The sequence below is a fragment of the Triticum urartu genome, chromosome 7 (genome assembly GCF_003073215.2).
Source record: "Triticum urartu cultivar G1812 chromosome 7, Tu2.1, whole genome shotgun sequence".
Lineage (NCBI taxonomy): Eukaryota > Viridiplantae > Streptophyta > Magnoliopsida > Poales > Poaceae > Triticum > Triticum urartu.
The window spans coordinates 496,323,249-496,342,657 of record NC_053028.1 but is presented as its reverse complement, the minus strand read 5'-3'; positions in this window follow the sequence as shown (position 1 = coordinate 496,342,657).

Sequence of the window (19,409 nt, the reverse complement as noted above, 5' to 3'; positions counted from 1 at the left end):
TCCACATTTGCCGGGAGTGGCACTGAAGCGGAGCGATGCGACACCGGATGAACTCCTTCACCACCATGGGCGCCATCACTCTGAGGTCCTTCAGCCTGGCTAGCCAGTGCCAGACGTGGGCGAGCCACTGATTGGTGAGCTTTGCGTGCCCCCAACCGGAGCTCGGAGTAGCTGGAACCCCAGGGAGCAGCATCAGGGGGTTGCGCACGCCGAGGTCCACAAACACCCACCGCTTCCTGAAGCCTCTGACGACCCGCGAGAGCTCGAAGTCGATCCCCGAGCTGGCCATCGCCGCAACGGCCTAAAGGGATACAGACCCCGAGCGCTGGAGAGGATCTGTCAGGTGCAGCGAGACGAAGTGGTGAAGCAGGGCCACGGAAGGGGCAATGCCCACCATGGCTTCACAGACGAAGGAAAAAACAGCAAGGAGGATGATGGATTGGGGATCGAGATGCAACGCATTGACCTGGTAATGCGAGAGCACCGCATTGAAGAAATTGGATAAGGGGGGAATCAAGCCTGCCCAGAGGGCGTGCAGATGGATGGGGACCTCGGTGCCCGTCCAGTCAATTTCGGCGTGGGAAGCAGGCCAAGCCACCATCGCCCCCACTCATTGAAATCGGTGGCAAGCGCCGGGCGCACCTTGCCCATCGCCTCTTGGTTGAGCATCACCGACCGCTCGATGGCGGGCTCGAAGACCGGCATCACGGGGGCCGAGGTACGGAACTCCTTCTTCCCCTTCTTCTTCCGGCTGGTGCCATGGCGGCGGGGGAGTTGGTGTCAGATTAGACCGGGGGAATAAATCCGCTACCTTCCGGAAGATGATGGAGCTACGGAGAGTGCTTCCTGTAAAGGAGGCGGAGCTATGAAGACGACAGTGGTTGCCTAGCTAGGCGGAAATCGAGTCTGCGTGGGGAACTGGAGGCGCCCATGTCCCTCAGTCGCCATGTGTCAATCGAGGGCCGCAGGCTATTGGGGACCACGACATTTCGCACTTGCCCTTTGGCTTCGCCTCGAAGCCAAGTCCAAGCGCGCCTTGGGCCCGGGGTTACTGTCGGCGTCCTAGGAACGGAGGTACCCAGACCTGCCTGCCTGCGACCTAGGGCATGACTCATCCAGCGGCCCGGTACGGCCCATATTCATCAACAACCACACAAGACCCTCGCGAGGGGCCAAGCCTCGCGAGGCGGACAACGCCAAGACCTCCTGGGGGTAGCCTCCCTAGGCTGGCTCCTGAGGAGCGGAGATATCTATGCAAGGTGCACCTCGCGATGCCCGCGTGACGTGTGCCATGACGACCAAGTCCAGGTGGGCGCCAGCGGACGCAGGGTGCCAGTTTCCTCTTTGGTGCTAAAGGGGCAGGCGCAGGCGAGGAGTCCCGAGGCATTGGGCAAAGGTTTCCATATCGGTCCAACAAGACCAAGACTAGCAGGACGGCAGGACGAAGGTCACCACGGAGCCCACGACGGTGTCACCACCAGAGCCTTTGGCAGGCGAAGACCACCTTTTGTCAGGATAACTTGTACTAGTTGTCCCCCTTTGAAATCGGCCATTGTGGGATCTCTTCCTGTCTAAAAATTTGGGAAGAGGACCCGGGCCTCTGTAAATAGGACTAGCCACCACCTTAGCAAGGGACGAATCATTTAGACCACCCCCCCACACACAAGCTCACCGAGCTAAAGAACTCCTCTCCTCAGGAGGCTGTTCATCCCTTGTACTAGTTCATCCTCAGCCTACGAGGCAATCCACCACACCACACTGGAGTAGGGTATTACACCACAACGGTGGCCCGAACCAGTATAAACTCTCATGTCTTTTGTTCCTTGGGTTCGGCGAGCTAGGCCTAGAGATCGTTGCGAGAGAGAGAGAGAGAGAGAGAGAGAGAGATCTTCGTGTGCACCCCAATGTTCAAACCTCAAGGGTTTGCCGGAACCCACGATCCGACAGTATAGTTGGTATTCCCGGATCTCCAAGTTTTTAGGTACTCCATCCTTAAAAGTATAATTAGCAAGCATGGTGGAGATTTCAGCCTCTGGTATTTTTCTCTTATTGGTGATGATGTCTTTCATGTATTTTGCATAAGGAGGCATTTTAAGGATATAAGTCAAGCGAGTACGCAAAAAGACTGGCATCAGCATTTTAGCAAAGCATTCAAATTCTCCATCATCTTTCTTTTTAGTTGACTTAGGTGGAAAGGGATAGGTTTTTTAACCCACGATTCTCTTTCTTTACTGTGTTTTCTAGCAAAAAAGTCTCTTTTATCATATCTTTTATTCTTAAGTTGTGGGTTATCAAGATCAACTGGTGGTTCTATCTCAACATCATTGTCTCGTTCTTTATTATTTGGTTGACTATCTTCATGAACCTCATCATTATCTTTTTCATTATCAGAAGGTGAGCGTTCACTACCAGGTTGAGTTTCAGCATCAGAAATAGAGACTTCATTATCAGGAGGTTTTTCTACTTCAGGTTCACTAGAGGCATGCAAAGTCCTATCATTCTTCTTCTTATTTTTCTTTTTAGTGGGACTAGGTGCATTAGTGTTAGCTCTTTGAGAGTCTTGTTCAATTCTTTTTGGGTGTCCCTTAGGATAAAGTGGTTCCCGAGTCATTTTACCTTCTCTAGTTGCTACTCTAACAACAAAGTCATGTATGTTATTGTTCATTTCATCTAGCAACTCTCTTTGAGATTGAGCAACTTGTTCTAACTGGGTTTGAACCATAGAAGCATGTTTTCCAACACCTCTAACATCATCTGAGATTCTAAATAACAAGTCACTCAAGTGAGCAATCATATCAAAATTGTATTTCAATTGTTTCATAACATTTGCATTGAAGTGATCTTGTTTTCTAATATAGTTTTCAAACTCACAAAGACATTGGCCGGGGTGCATATTGTGAGGATTGTCATTATTATTGAACTTCATTAGAGAATTTACCTCTACCACCTTAGGTGGTGGTGTATCAAGCCCATGTATTTCTTCAATAGGAGGTAAAAATTTAACATCCTCAGCTTTAATACCTTTTTTCTTCATATATTTCTTTGCCTCTTGCATATCTTCAGGACCGAGATATAATATACCCCTCTTCTTCGGAGTGGGTTGAGGCGGTGGTTCAGGAAGAGTCCAATCATGATAATTTTTCAATATGTTATTCAATAATTCCTCAGCTTTCCAACAGTTTGTTCCCTGAAAACACAACCAGCACAACTATCTAGGAAATCCCTAGAAGCATCGGTTAGTCCATTATAGAAGATATCACGTATTTCGTTTTTCTTAAGAGGATGATTAGGCAAAGCATTAAGTAATTGGCAAAGCCTCCACCAAGCTTGTGGGAGACTCTCTTCTTCAATTTGCACAAAGTTAAATATTTCCTGCAAGGCAGCTTGTTTCTTATGAGCAGGGAAATATTTTTCAGAGAAGTAATAAATCATATCCTGGGGACTACGCACACAACCAGGAGCAAGAGTATTGTACCAAGCTTTAGCATCACCCTTTAATGAGAATGGAAATAATTTGAGAATAAAGTAATAGCGAGTTTTCTCATCATGAGTAAAAAGGTGGCTATGTCATTTAACTTAGTAAGATGTGCCACAACAGTTTCAGTTTCATGACCATGGAAAGGACCAGATTCTACCAAAGTAATTTACTCTGGGTCGACAGAGAATTCATAATCCTTATCATCAATAAAGATAGGTGAAGTAGTAAACTTAGGATCATATTGCATTATAGCATTCATAGATTTTTCTTTATACTTGCATAGTAATTTCTCTAGATCATCTCTATCCTTACAAGCAAGAATGCCTCTAGTTGTCTCTTCATTCATAACATAGCCTTCCGGTACCTTAGGCAATTCATATCTAGGAGGGCTAGTTCTAGTAGGTGTTTCAAGATTTTCAGTTTCAAGCTCATCATCAGATTCAACAACATCATGTTGAATTACTCTAGCAATTTGTTCATCAAGAAAATCACTAAGTGGCACATCATTATCATCAAGCAAGGTACTAGCATCATCACGAGTATCATTCATAGCAGAAGTAGCATCATCAATAACTTGCGACATATCATGATTGATAGCATATGGTGGTGTTGCAAATTTACTTATAACAGAAGGTGAATCTAAAGAGAACTGGATGGCAGTTCCTTACCCCCCTCGTCTTAGAAGGATAAATCTTAATCTTAGCATCCTTCAGATTCTTCATAGTGATAAATTGATAATAAACCCAAGTGACTCAAAAAATATAGCTATGCTCCCCGGCAACGGCGCCAGAAAAAGGTCTTGATAACCCACATGTATAGGGGATCGCAACAGTTTTCGAGAGTAGAGTATTCAACCAAAATTTATAGATTCGACATAAGGGGAGCCAAAGAATATTTGAAGGTATTAGCAGCTGAGTTGTCAATTCAACCACACCTGGAGATTAATTATCTGCAGCAAAGTGATCAGTAGCACAGTAATATGATAGTTTTGATAGTAGTGGTAGCAGCAACGGTAACGGTAACAGTGATAGTAGTAGTTTTGTAGCAAGTGTAGCAGTAGTGATAGCAGTAGTAACTTAGCAAGAACAATATAAGATAAATTCGTAGGCATTAGATCAGTGACTTGTTGGATGATATTCACCATGAGATAGTTATAACCTGGGCGATACGGCACTAGCTCCAGTTCATCAATATAATGTAGGCATGTATTCTGCAAATAGTCATACGTGCTTATGAAAAGAACTTGCATGACATCTTTTGTCCTACCCTCCCATGGCAGCGCGGTCCAATTGAAAACTAAGGGATATTAAGGCCTGCTTTTAATAGAGAATCGGAACAAAGCATCAACACATAGTGAATACATGAACTCCTCAAACTATGATCATCACCGGGAATGGTCCCGACTATTGTCACTCTAGGGTTGCCGGATCATAGCACATAGTAGGTGACTATAACTTGCAAGATCGGATCTAGAACATGGATATAATGATGATAACATAAACGGTTTAGATCTAAAATCATGGCACCCAGGCCCAAAATGACAAGCATTAAGCATGGCAAAGTCATAGCAACATCAATCTTAGAACATAGTGGATACTAGGGATCAGGCAATAACAAAACTAACTCGATTACATGATGAATCTCATCCAACTCCTCACCGACCAACGAGCCTACGAAGGAATTACTCACTCCCGGTGGGGAGCATCATGGAATTGGCGATGGAGAAGGGTTTGTGATGACAAAGAATGAAGATCCCCCTCTCGGGATCCCCAAACGGATTCCAGATCTGGCCTCCCGATGAAGAACAGGAGGTGACGGTGGCCCCATCTCATGGATCGTGATAATTCTTTCTCCTTGATTTTTTTCTCCGAATATGTGATTTTATAGTATCAGGGTTGAGGTCTGGGGGGCCACCAGGTGGGGACAACCCACCTGGGCGCGCCAGGAGGGGGGGCGTGCCCTGGTGGGTTGTGCCCACCCAGGTGCCCGCCTTTTGGTGGATCTTGGCTCTAGAAATTCTCTTTATTGATATAAAAAATCCTCGCAAAGTTTCATTCCATTCCGAGAACTTTTATTTCTGCACAAAAACAACACCATGGTAGTTCTGATGAAAACAACGTCAGTCCGGGTTAGTTTCATTCAAATCATGCAAATTAGAGTCCAAAACAAGAGGAAAAGCGTTAGGAATAGTAGATACGTTGGAGACATATCAACTGACATAAATGCAGGCAACCGGCGTCGGGTAGGAAAGCATGCAGGTGAGGGAGGAGAGTTTTTGGTGGGCCAGGTTAGTCAGACATGGTGTGACAACAGTCCGGATGGCCGCAAAGCCCCCCTTTTCTCTGCTTAGCAAAAAAAAGTACGTCCGCACCAGCCTGCAGATCAACGCAGAACCGTGTTGGATGACAAAACACGTCCAGACCACGCGGTCTAGACTGTTGTGGACGGTTTGAGAGTCGGCGTTGGAGATGCCCTAGGTGGGTTTTTGGCAGCGGTTCTCCTATTTCATCCTTTCCTTTCTGCATGTTATTCTTCCTAAAAGCTCAATGAACGAGAAACAATTTGACATTTTACCGCACACGGGGGTGTTTCTCTAGGCACGACACGTTCAATGACCTTAGGTTCTTACCCTCTATTTTGGGCAACTTATGTGTCAACTCGGAACTTTCTTAGATTAGTCTATGTTAACTGGGACCGTCGTGAAATATTGACATGCAAAAGGTGGAGCTAGAGAGACATCAAAGAAATCTATCATTCTTTCATGTTAATTTACTAGCTTCATCTAAGCAATGTAAATAATATTTTCTACACCGCGAGTCAACATTATAGAAATTCGATTAAACAACCATCTTACAAAACCCTATATTTATTTACCGACAAAAGTATTATACAAACTTGTCACAATGAATGATCCTATGTTCACTTAGTAAATACTTTTATCCTCATACTTTTATTCTCCACAGATCCATACAGTTACCATTATACTTAATACAGAGTATAAGATTCTAATTTTAGCAAAATATGTCCAAACTTTAATTCAAATATAATTCAATGTAATATGTTTATTTTCATATATTTAATAATACATTCAATTTAACATGAGTTCTTATCCTAGCCCCCTCATAAAATTCTTGTTATTATTCTCTACACAATGGTTGTGCAGATGTTCTATTTTAATTCTTATTCTAACATTAATTTTAGTTTTGATTATGATTTTTTTTCAAATTTCAGCATCAATAACCACAAAAGTTGTATAATGCATGACATGCCTGGGGGTATTCTGGGAGGAGACAATAGTAAAATTTAACTAACATCTTCTTTGGCTCCCGTTATTTCATCCACAAACAACAGAATTCAATTCTAATTCCATGACCTGATGTGTTTGGTTGCGGGGTGCCACAAAACACGAGAGAATTCAATTGTTGATTCCATCGGAGGGTTCATATATGTAAACCTCATTCTCAGCATATAGGTGCCATTCACTTGGATTTAATGCACGCTCCCTACACCACTTGCCCCGCTGTGTGCTACCTCTTGAGCATGCGTTGGTTTTCCCTTGAAGAGGAAAGGGTGATGCAGCAAAGTAGCATAAGTATTTCCCTCAGTTTTGAGAACCAAGGTATCAATCCAGTAGGAGACTACACGCAAGTCCCTCGTACCTGCACAAACAAACAAGAACCTCGCAACCAATGCGATAAAGGGGTTGTCAATCCCTTCACGACCACTTACGAAAGTGAGATCTGATAGTGATAATAAGATAAATATTTTTGGTATTTTTGTTGTATAGATTGGAAAATAAAGATTGCAAAATAACAATAATAGAAATAGCAAGTTGATAGGAAAATAATATGATGGAAGATAGACCCGGGGGCCATAGGTTTCACTAGTGGCTTCTCTCAAGATAGCAAATTCTATGGTGGGTGAACAAATTACTGTCGAGCAATTGATAGAAAAACTCATAGTTATGAGAATATCTAGGCATGATCGTGTATATAGGCATCACGTCCGTGACAAATAGACCGAAACAATTCTACATCTGCTACTATTACTCCACACATCGACCGCTATCCAACATGCATCTAGAGTATTAAATTCATAAGAACAGAGTAACGCAAGGCAAGATGACATGATGTAGAGGGATAAACTCAAGCAATATGATATAAACCCCATCTTTTTATCCTCGATGGCAACAATACAATACGTGCCTTGCTGCCCCTGCTGTCACTGGGAAAGGACACCGCAAGATTGAACCCAAAGCAAAGCACTTCTCCCATTGCAAGAAAGATCAATCTAGTAGGCCAAACCAAACTGATAATTCGAAGAGACTTGCAAAGATATTAAATCATGCATAAAAGAATTCAGAGAAGAATCAAATATTGTTCATAGATAATCTTGATCATAAACCCACAATTCATCGGATCTCAACAAACACACCGCAAAAAGAATTACATCGAATAGATCTCCAAGAGAATCAAGGAGAACTTTGTATTGAGATACAAAGAGAGAGAAGAAGCCATCTAGCTAATAACTATGGATCCGAAGGTCTATGGTAAACTACTCACACATAATCGGAGAGGCTATGGTGTTGATGTAGAAGCCCTCCGTGATCAATTCCCCCTCCAGCGGAGCGCCGGAAAAGGCCCCAAGATGGGATCTCAAGGGTACAGAAGGTTACGACGGTGGAAATAGGGTTTCGTGGTGCTCCCGGATGTTTTCGGGGTATATGGGTATATATAGGAGGAAGAAGTACGTCAGTGGAGCTGCAAGGGGCCCACGAGGGTGGGGGGCGCGCCTACCCCCTGGGCACGCCCTCCTGCCTCGTGGCCTCCTTGCTTCTTTCTTGACATCCACTCCAAGTCTCCTGGATCACGTTTGTTCCAAAAATAACTCTCCCGAAGGTTTCATTCCGTTTGATATTCCTTTTCTGCGAAACACTGAAATAGGCAAAAAACAACAATTTGCACTGGGCCTTTGGTTAATAAGTTAGTCCCAAAAATAATATAAAAAGGTATATTAAAGCCCATTAAACATGCAAAACAGATAATATAATAGCATGGAACAATCAAAAATCCGACGTATCACTGTGGTACTCTGCTTCCGTGTCTTTGATGCGTTTTTCAGTCACCGGTGAAGGCTACTCTGTTTAGTGAGTCTATTTGATGACCCACAAGTATAGGGGATCTATCATAGTCTTTTTGATTAGTAGGAGTGTTGAACCCAACAACGAGCAAACGAAACTGACAAGTAGTTTTTAGTAATGTTTCACTGTAAATGCTGTGAAGATACTTTGTTAAATAGTGTGATAGGAAGATAATTTCTAAAAGTAAATAATAACAAAAGTAATAAAGTGCATCAAGTGGCCCAATCCTTATGTATGCCAAGGACAAGCCAATGGTGTTTCTCATAATAGTCAAAGCGCTCTTGAGGACACACGAGAATCTGGTCAAGTTACTTTCACCATGATTCATTAAGGTACTATTCATTGCTTTCATAAGTGTTCTATGGGTGGATCGGAGCTAAGTTACTGTTCTTAGTTACACAAATACCTACTTATGGTTATACCCTCCATGCAAGTATCCGCAAATACAAGAGAAATAATTAAGATAACTCTAACCATAGCATTAAACAATATGATCGAAAACAGCCCTCACGAAACAATCCATAAACTGAGATTTGGGTTTCTATCACTCCTGCAACCCATCATTTACAAACTAATTGTTGGGGAACGCAGTAATTTCAAAAAATTTCCTACGCACATGCAAGATCATGGTGATGCATAGCAACGAGAGGGAAGAGTGTTGTCCACATACCCTCGTAGACCGTAAGCGGAAGCGTTATGACAACGCGGTTGATGTAGTCGTACGTCTTCACGATCGACCGATCCTAGCACCGAAGATACGACACCTCCGCAATCTGCACACGTTCGGCTCGGTGACGTCCCACGAACTCAGGATCCAGCAGAGTGTCGAGGGAGAGCTTCGTCAGCACTACAACATGATGACGGTGATGATGATGCTACCGGAATAGGGCTTCACCTAAGCACCTCTACGATATGACCAAGGTGGATTATGGTGGAGGGGGGCATTGCACACGGCTAAGAGATCAATGATCAACTTGTGTGTCCATGGGGTGCCCCCTCCCCCGTATATAAAGGAGTGGAGGAGGGGAGGGGCCGGCCCTCTCTATGGCGTGCCCTAGGGGAGTCCTACTCCCACTGGGAGTAGGATTCCTCACTTCCCTAGTTGGAGTAGGAGAGGAAGGGAAGGAAGAGTAGGAGAGAAGGAAAGGGGGGGCGCCCCCGAAACCTATTCCAATTCGGCCTCCTGCCCAAGGGGGGCGCACCAGCCCCTTGTGGGCTGGTGTGCTTCCTTCTTATGGCCCATAAGGCCCATAACTTCTCCCGGGGGGTTCCGGTAACCTCCGAGTACTCCGGAAAAAATGCCCGAACCACTCGGAACCATTCCTATGTCCAAACATAGGCTTCCAATATATCGATCTTTATGTCTCGACCATTTATAAACTCCTCGTCATGCCCATGATCACATCCGGGACTCCGAACAAACGTCGGTTCATCAAAACACATAAACTCATAATACCGATCGTCACCGAACGTTAAGCGTGCGGACCCTATGGGTTCGAGAACTATGTAGACATGACGGAGACTCTTCCGGTCAATAACCAATAGCGGAACCTGGATGCTCATATTGGTTCCTACATATTCTAAGAAGATCTTTATCGGTCAAACCGCATAACAACATACGTTGTTCCCTTTGTCATCGGTATGTTACTTGCCCGTGATTCGATCGTCGGTATCTCAATACCTAGTTCAATCTCGTTACCGGTAAGTCTATTTACTCATTCCGTAATGAATCATCCCGCAACTAACTCATTAGTCACAATGCTTGCAAGGCTTATAGTGATGTGCATTACCGAGAGGGCCCAGAGATACCTCTCCGATACTCAGAGTGACAAATACTAATCTCGATCTATGCCAACTCAACAAACACCATTGGAGACACCTGTAGAGCACCTTTATAATCACCCAGTTACGTTGTGACGTTTGGTAGCACACAAAGTGTTCCTCTGGTATTTGGGAGTTGCATGATCTCATAGTCATAGGAACATGTATAAGTTATGGAGAAAGCAATAGCAACAAACTGAACGATCATCGTGCTAAGCTAACGGATGGGTCAAGTCAATCACACCATTATCTAATGATGTGATCCTGTTAATCAAATGACAACTCATGTCTATGGTTAGGAAACATAACCATCATTGATTCAGCGAGCTAGTCAAGTAGAGGCAAACTAGTGACACTCTGTTTGTCTTGTATTCACACATGTGTTAAGTTTCCAGTTAATACAATTCTAGCTTGAATAATAAACATTTATCATGATATAAGGAAATAAATAATAACTTTATTATTGCCTCTAGGGCATATTTCCTTCAGTCTCCCACTTGCACTAGAGTCAATAATCTAGTTCACATCATCATGTGATTTAACACCAATAGTTCACATCTTTATGTGATTAGTTCACATCTCCATGTGACTAATACCCAAAGGGTTTACTAGAGTCAATAATCTAGTTCACATCGCTATGTGATTAACACCCAAAGAGTGATCATATTTTGCTTGTGAGAGAAGTTTAGTCTACGGGTCTGTAACATTCAGATCCGTATGTATTTTGCAAATTTCTATGTCTACAATACTCTGCACGAAGCTACTCTAGCTAATTGCTCCCACTTTCAATATGTATCTAGATCGAGACTTAGAGTCATCTAGATCAATGTAAAAAGCTTGCATCGACGTAACTCTTTACGACGAACTCTTTTATCACCTCCATAACCGAGACATATTTCCTTAGTCCTCTAAGGATAATTTTGACCGCTGTCTAGTGATCTACTCGCAGATCACTATTGTACTCCCTTGCCAGAATCATGCTAAGGTATACAATAGGATTGGTACACAGCATAGCATACTTTATAGAACCTATGACTGAGGCATAGGGAATGACTTTTCATTCTCTTTCTATTTTCTGCCGTGGTCAGGTTTTGAGTCTTTACTCAACTTCACACCTTGCAACACACGCAAGAACTCCTTCTTTGACTGTTCCATTTTGAACTACTTCAAAATCTTGTCAAGGTATGTACTCATTGAAAAATCTTATCAAGCGTCTTGATCTATCTCTATAGATATTGATGCTCAATGTGTAAGCAGCTTCACCGAGGTATCCTTTTATGATATCCAGAAATTCAGTATCATCTCCGATCAACAATATGTCATCCACATATAATATCAAAAATGCTACAGAGCTCCCACTCACTTTCTTGTAAATACAGACTTCTCCAAAAGTCTGTATAAAACTATATGCTTTGATCAACTCATCAAAGTGTATAATCCAACTTCGAGATGCTTGCACTAGTCCATAAATGGATCACTGGAGCTTGCACACTTTGTTAGCACCTTTAGGATTGACGAAACTTTCTTGTTGTATCATATACAACTCTTCTTTAAGAAATCCATTAAGGAATGCAGTTTTGACATCCGTTTGCCAGATTTCATAAAATGTGGCAATTGCTAACATGATTCGGACAGACTTAAGCATCGCTACGAGTGAGAAAATATCATCGTAGTCAACACCTTGAACTTGTCAAAAACCTTTTTGCGACAATTTGAGCTTTGTAGATAGTAACACTACTATCAGCGTCCGTCTTCCTCTTGAAGATCCATTTATTCTCAATGGCTTGCTAATCATTGGGCAAGTCAATAAAAGTCCATACTTTGTTCTTTATACATGGATCCCATCTTAGATTTCATGGCCTTAAGCCATTTCGCGGAATCTGGGCTCATCATCGCTTCCTCATAGTTCATAGGTTCGTCATGGTCTAGTAACATGACTTCCAGAAAGGATTATCGTACCACTCTGGTGAGGACCATACTCTGGTTGTCCTACGAGGTTCGGTAGTAAGTTGATATGAAGTTTCATGATCATCATCATTAGCTTCCTCACTAATTGGTGTAGAAATCACTAGAACTAATTTCTTTGATGAACTACTTTCCAATTCGGAAGAAGGTACAATTACCTCATCAAGTTCTACATTCCTCACACTCACCTATTTCGAGAGAAACTTCTTCTCTAGAAAGGATCCACTCTTAGCAACAAAGATCTTGCCTTTCAGATCTATGATAGAAGGTGTACCCAACAGTTTCTTTTGGGTATCCTAAGACACACTTTTCTGATTTGGATTTGAGCTTATCAGGCTGAAATTTTTTCACATAAGCATCAAAACCCCAAACTTTAAGAAACGACAGCTTTGGTTTCTTGCCAAACCATAGTTCATACGATGTCATCTCAACAGATTTAGATGGTGCCCTATTTAATGTGAATGCAGCTATCTCTAATGCATAACCCCAAAACGATAGTGGTAAATCGGTAAGAGACATCATAGACCGCACCATATCCAATAAAGTACGATTACAATGTTCGGACACACCATTATGCTGTGGTGTTCCAGGTGGCGTGAGTTGCGAAACTATTCCACATTGTTTCATATGAAGACCAAACTCGTAACTCAAATATTCACCTCCGCGATCAGATTGTAGAAACTTTATTTTGTTGTTACGATGATTTTCCACTTCACTTTGAAATTCTTTGAACTTTTCAAATGTTTTAGACTTATGTTTCATTAAGTAGATATACCCATATCTGATCAAATCATCTGTGAAGGTCAGAAAATAACGATACCCGCCGCGAGCCTCAACACTCATTGGACCGCACACATCAGTATGTATTATTTCCAACAAGTCTGTTGCTCACTCCATTGTTCCGAAGAACAGAGTCTTAGTCATTTTGCCCATGAGGCATGGTTCGCAAGCATCAAATGATTCCAAAAGTCCATCGGCATGGAGTTTCTTCATGCACTTTACACCAATATGACCTAAACGGCAGTGCCACATATAAGTTACACTATCATTATTAACTTTGCATCCTTTGGCTTCAATATTATGAATATGTGTATCACTACGATCGAGATTCAATAAACCATTTATATTGAGTGTATAACCATAGAAGGTTTTATTCATGTAAATAGAAGAACAATTATTCTTTGACTTAAATGAATAACCATATTGCAATAAACATGATCCAATCATATTTATGCTCAACGCAAACACCAAATAACATTTATTTTAGGTTCAACACTAATCCCGAAGGTAAAGGGAGTGTGCGATGGTGATCTTATCAACCTTGTAATCTCTTCCAACACACATCGTCACTTTTCCCTCAACTAGTCTTTGTTCATTTTGTAACTCCTGTTTCGAATTACTAATCATAGCAACTGAATCGGTATCAAATACCTAGGGGTTACTATGAACACTAGTAAAGTACACATCAATAACATGTATATCATATATATACTTTTGTTCACTTTGCCAACCTTCTTATCCGCCAAGTATTTAGGGCAGTTCCGCTTCTAGTGACCATTTCCTTTGCAGTAGAAGCACTCAGTTTCAGGCTTGTGTCTAGCTTTGGGATTCTTCATGGGAGTGGCAACTTGCTTGCCATTATTATTGAAGTTCCCTTTCTTTACCTTGCCCTTTTACTTGAAACTAGTGGTATTGTCAACCATCAACATTTGATGCTTTTCTTGATTTCTAACCTTCGTCGATTTCAGCATCACAAAGATCTCGGGAGTCGTTTTCGTCATCCCTTGCATATTATAGTTCATCACGAAGTTCCAGTAGCTTGGTGATAGTGACTAGAGAACTCTGTCAATCACTATTTTATCTGGAAGATTAACTCCCAATTGATTGAAGTGATTGTAGTACTCACACAATCTGAGTACATGCTCATTGGTTGAGTTATTCTCCTCCATATTCTAGGCAAAGTACTTGTCAGAAGTCTCATACCTCTTGACTCGGGCATGAGTCTGAAATACAAATTTCAGCTCTTGGAACATCTTATATGTTCCGTGGCATTCAAAACATTTTTGAAGTCCCGGTTCTAAGCCGTAAACCATGGTGCACTAAACTATCAAGTAGTCATCATACCGAGCTTTGTCAAATGTTCATAACTAATGCATTTGCTCCTGCAATAGTTATGTCACCTAGCGGTGCATCAAGGACATAATTCTTCCGTGCAGCAACGAGGATAATCCTCAAATCACGGATCCAATACGCATCATTGCTACTATCATTTTTCAGCATAGTTTTTCTCTAGGAACGTATCAAAAATAAAACAGGGAAGCTATATGCGAGCAATTGATCTACAACATAGATATGCAAATACTATCAGGACTAAGTTCATGATAAATTAAAGTTCAATTAATCATATTACTTAAGAACTCCCCTTAGATAGACATCCCTATAATCATCTAAATGATCACGTGATCCATATCAACTAAACCATGTCCGATCATCACGTGAGATGGAGTAGTTTTCAAGGGTGAACATCACTATGTTGATCATATCTACTATATGATTCACGCTCGACCTTTCGGTCTCAGTGTTCCGAGGCCATATCTGCATATGCTAGGCTCGTCAAGTTTAACCCGAGTATTCTGGGTGTGCAAAACTGGCTTGCACCCGTTGTATGTGAACGTAGAGCTTATCACACACGATCATCACGTGGTGTCTCGGCACGACGAACTGTAGCAATGGTGCATACTCAGGGAGAACACTTATACCTTGAAATTTAGTGAGAGATCATCTTATAATGCTACCGCCGAACTAAGCAAAATAAGATGCATAAAGGATAAACATCACATGCAATCAATATAAGTGATATGATATGGCCATCATCATCTTGTGTCTTTGATCTCCATCTCCAAAGCACCGTCATGATCACCATCGTCACCGGCTTGACACCTTGATCTTCATCAAAGCATCGTTGTCGTCTCGCCAACTATTTCTTCTACGACTATCGCTACCGCTTAGTGATAAAGTAAAGCAATTACATGGCGATTGCATTTCATACAATAAAGCGACAACCATATGGCTCCTGCCAGTTGCCGATAACTGTGTTACAAAACATGATCATCTCATACAATAAAATTTAGCATCATGTCTTGACCATATCACATCACAACATGCCCTGCAAAAACAAGTTAGACGTCCTCTACTTTGTTGTTGCAAGTTTTACATGGCTGCTATGGGCTGAGCAAGAACCGTTCTTACCTACGCATCAAAAACCACAACGTAGTATAGTGATTGCTTTTTGATCTTCAGAAAGAACCATGTTCATTGAATCGGATTCAACTAAAGTTGGAGAAACTGACACCCACCTGCCACTTGTGTGCGAAGCACGTCGGTAGAACCAGTCTCGCGTAAGCGTACGCGTAATGTCGGTCTGGGCCACTTCATCCAATAATACCGCCGAATCAAGAATCAACTAGTGACGGCAAGCAATATGTATATACCCACGCCCACAACTTCTTTGTGTTCTACTCGTGCATATAACATCTACGCATAAACCTGGCTCGGATGCCACTATTGGGGAACACAGTAATTTCAAAAAATTTCCTATGCACATGCAAGATCATGGTGATGCATAGCAACAAGAGGGAAGAGTGTTGTCCACATACCCTCGTAGACCGTAAGCGAAAGCATTATGACAACGCGGTTGATCGTCTTCACGATCGACCGATCCTAGCACCAAAGATACGACACCTCCGCGATCTGCACACGTTCGGCTCGGTGACGTCCCATGAACTCACGATCCAGTAGAGTGTCGAGGGAGAGCTTCATCAGCATGATGGCGTGATGACGGTGATGATGATGCTACCAGAACAAGGCTTCGCCTAAGCACCGCTACGATATGACCGAGGTGGATTATGGTGGAGGGGGCACTGCACACGGCTAAGAGATCAATGATCAACTTGTGTGTCCATGGGGTGCCCCTCCCCCATATATAAAGGAGTGGAGGAGGCGAGGGGCCAGCCCTCTCTATGGCGCACCCTAGGGGAGTCCTACTCCCACTGGGAGTAGGATTCCCCCCTTCCCTAGTTGGAGTAGGAGAGGAAGGGAAGGAGGAGTAGGAGAGAAGGAAAGGGGCCGCCCCCCCAAACCTATTCCAATTCGGCCTCCTGCCCAAGGGGGGCGCACCAGCCCCTTGTGGGCTGGTTTTCTTCCTTCTTATGGACCATAAGGCCCATAACTTCTCCCGGAGGGTTCCGGTAACCTCCCGGTACTCCGGAAAAATGCCCGAACCACTCGGAACCATTCTGATGTCCAAACATAGGCTTCCAATATATCGATCTTCATGTCTCGACCATTTCGAGACTCCTCGTCATGCCCGTGATCACATCTGTGACTCCTAACAACCTTCGGTTCATCAAAACACATAAACTCATAATACCGATCGCCACCGAACGTTAAGCGTGCGGACTCTACGGGTTCGAGAACTATGTAGACATGACCGAGACATGTCTCTGGTCAATAACCAATAGCAGAACCTGGATGCTCATATTGGTTCCTACATATTCTACGAAGATCTTTATCGGTCAAACCGCATAACAACATACGTTGTTCCCTTTGTCATCGGTATGTTACTTGCCCAAGATTCAATCGTCGGTATCTCAATACCTAGTTCAATCTCGTTACCGGCAAGTCTCTTTACTCATTTTGTAATGCATCATCCCGCAACTAACTCATTAGTCACAATGCTTGCAAGGCTTATAGTGATGTGCATTACCGAGAGGGCCCAGAGATACCTCTCCGATACTCGGAGTGACAAATCCTAATCTCGATCTATGCCAACTCAACAAACACCATTGGAGACACCTGTAGAGCACCTTTATAATCACCTAGTTACATTGTGACGTTTGGTAGCACACAAAGTGTTCCTCCGGTATTAGGGAGTTGCATGATCTCATAGTCATAGGAACATGTATAAGTTATGGAGAAAACAATAGCAACAAACTAAACGATCATCATGCTAAGCTAATGGATGGGTCAAGTCAATCACATCATTCTCTAATGATGTGATCCCGTTAATCAAATGACAACTCATGTCTATGGTTAGGAAACATAATCATCATTGATTCAACGAGCTAGTCAAGTAGAGGCAAACTAGTGACACTCTGTTTGTCTATGTATTCACACATGTACCAAGTTTCCGGTTAATACAATTCTAGCATGAATAATAAAGATTTATCATGATATAAGGAAATAAATAATAACTTTATTATTGCCTATTGGGCATATTTCCTTCACTAATTCCACAGTGTCTTCCCCTAGGCCCAAAGATGGTTAATTTTCATGTAGTCAACGTTCACACAACACCACTAGAGGAAGAATAACACAACATATCGTCAAAACATTCAACAGTAATCAACTTCACATAATTACTAGCAATAAGACTTCTCTCATGTCCTCAAGAACTAATGGATCTACTCACACCACATCATATGAATCATGATTAGTAGGTATTAATATATGACGAACAATCTGAACTCAACAATCAATAAATCTCCTATGCACCAACTACAAGATGTAATAAACACATGTAAGCACTCCCAGTTACAAATATGAGGTCTGATACATAGGTTGAACACAAGGGATGAACTAGGGCATGGAGATGATATGGTGCTGGTGAAGATGTTGATCCTCACAATGAATGGAGTATTGGTGATGACAAAGGCTTCGATTTCCCCTTTCCGGAGGGAAGATTCCCTGGCAGACTCGTTCCGCCAGAGAGCAAAAGTGCTCTGCCAAAGTTCCGCCTCACAGACGAAGGCGGAAAGTCCCAAGGATTTTCTATGGTTTTTCTAGGGTAAATGGGATTTTATGGCAAATGGACATCGGGAGGCGAGTCGCTAGGGATCCACACAGGCAAGGGGCGGCAGCCAGGGGTGGACCCGTGCCACTAGGCTGCGTGGAGGCCTGGTGGGTCCCCTCTAGCACATCTTCAGTCACCATGCTTCATATTTTCTGGAAATAATTTAGTAAAACCCACGCTTCATTTGAAGCTCCAATAAATTATTTGTTCTTCGGTTGTATTTTAGGTCCATATTTCTAGTTGTCCGACAGTTCCCCTCTCTTTGTTTACCTTGCAAATTAAGATAGAAAATGCATTAGAATTGCATCATATTGTGAAATACCCTCCCCGTCCCAAAATAAGTGTCTCAACTTTAGTACAATTTTGTACTAAAGTTGGGACAAAGGGAGTATATAATTACAATGGGATAAATTATAGTAGAAAATAGTGATGCACAATGGATGTATCACTCCCTATGTATCTTCCCTTTCCCTCCTTCTCTTTCTCTCTTTAACCCTAACCCCCCTTTTTGTACTAGACTTGTCTCGTTTGGATCGAACCAACGCCCATGGACTAGATTGCAACACTACAAGCTCGATGAATGGTTCTAATCACCTCGGTCTTATATCGACATCGTATTTTACAATTGTTCTCCGCCCTTCTCTTAGTAACAGACCCGAGTCGGTAAGAGGCTAATCCATACCATGAACCAGGTGATGGCGGGGAAGCTTGTGCAGCCCATCAAAATGACAGCCAAACATGATATTTTGATCATTTCAATTCATAAGTCCATGTGGCAGCGGAACATACTTATTGGAACTGAATTCTAATTGAACCAAATGAAATGAAACAAGGGTTACCATTTTTTATTTGATTTCATTTATACAAAAGGAAATGAAGGGAATGAGGGGTGCCAAACAACATGGGGTAAGCTGTCTTGAGTAAAGACCTTTAGATTGGTTTAACATTAATTTGCATGCATAATTTTAAAATTTAGATACAATTTTTTCGCATTGCAATTTATATTATTGATGAGCAAATTCAGGGTAAAAACTATCTTTGTATTTATGGCTAAACAAGAGATCCCAATATGGCTCGGGTGGACCCGAGTTGTGACATTTAAGATAAAGGCACAAAGCCACATATATTACATGGAATAAACTATTTTGGGTAAA